Source organism: Lupinus angustifolius, chromosome LG07, assembly GCF_001865875.1.
Source record: "Lupinus angustifolius cultivar Tanjil chromosome LG07, LupAngTanjil_v1.0, whole genome shotgun sequence".
Lineage (NCBI taxonomy): Eukaryota > Viridiplantae > Streptophyta > Magnoliopsida > Fabales > Fabaceae > Lupinus > Lupinus angustifolius.
In genome coordinates, this window is record NC_032015.1 from 9637727 (window position 1) to 9639013 (window position 1287).

Consider the following 1287-nt stretch of genomic DNA (forward strand, 5'->3'; position numbering starts at 1 on the left):
GACCGTAAGTGGCTTGGTCTGGGACCATCGAGGGTGATTCAACGATAGTCGTAGTGGTAGGGACGTTACCCTTTGAGTTATGATGTGAATTAGGGCACTGCCCAGAAAGGAACCCAGGATACCACGTAGCGAGATCGGCTGACCGTAAGAGGCTTGGTTTGGGACCGTCCAGGGTATTCAACGATGGTCATAGTGGTAGGATGTATTTCCTTTATATTACGTGTTAATGTACGATCGGGACCCACAAGAAGCATTCCTGAGGGAGATGACTTAAGGTGGGCCGAGCATGGTAAATAATGATTAAAAGATTTAATCATCTAATTGTGGTTAGATTTCATATGCATATGGTTAATAATGGAGTAGTGGAGAGGAAATTGACGGGATGACTTAGAGCATCGTGATGTTGAGAGGGACGGCATTGTGGGACGGTGATTCGTCAACAATGTCTTGAGGGAGAGTATAGGTGAGGTGAGTCCCTTGTATTCCTGAGAGAGGATATCCTGTTGGATCAGACAGTTCTCACATGCCAAACTAGACGATCTCTGACAACCCCTCTTTGCAATCTGGATCAATGAGAGGGATGCCCAGAAAGCGTTTGTTAAGACAACATCCTGTTATGGACTGTTCCTATGGAACTTATTAATCAATTGGCTTATGAAATGCTTTTTGGTGCGTACAAAGTGGCTTGGTATGGGACCTGTACTCTTGATTTATTTCCGACTAAGTTATTGAGAGGATATTGGGGTAAGGTGGATGATCATGACATAGTATGCATATATTGCACTTGTGGAAGTGGATTCCCACATTTGAGTTACAAACATCATGCATCATTAACATTATGCACATATTATTACTTATGGTTATGATATTTGTTTATGAAATGTATGTTGATACATTATTGTTTATGTTGATAAACGGTGGGTTATGATGTCGGTTATAGATAATATATGTGTATGTTACTATTTGGGGTTATGATTTCCACTTATGTGTTATCTAATTATAGTCATGATATCTTGTCGATGAATTATACATTGATAAATGGTGAATTATGGTATTGTTTGGGAATAAGTGTTGTTTACCTTACATAGGTTGATTAGATAATTGTTTATGAGAACAATTGATGAGTTTGGTTATATTACTCATGTGGATTGGATAATTGTTTACGAGAACAACTAATGGGTTATAATGTGGAACTGTTTTTTTCATATCTGAGTGTAATATTCTGAGTCAGTCCACGTCGTCAATGAATTATATTCATTAGATGTCTTACTCTCTCTATTTCTCTTA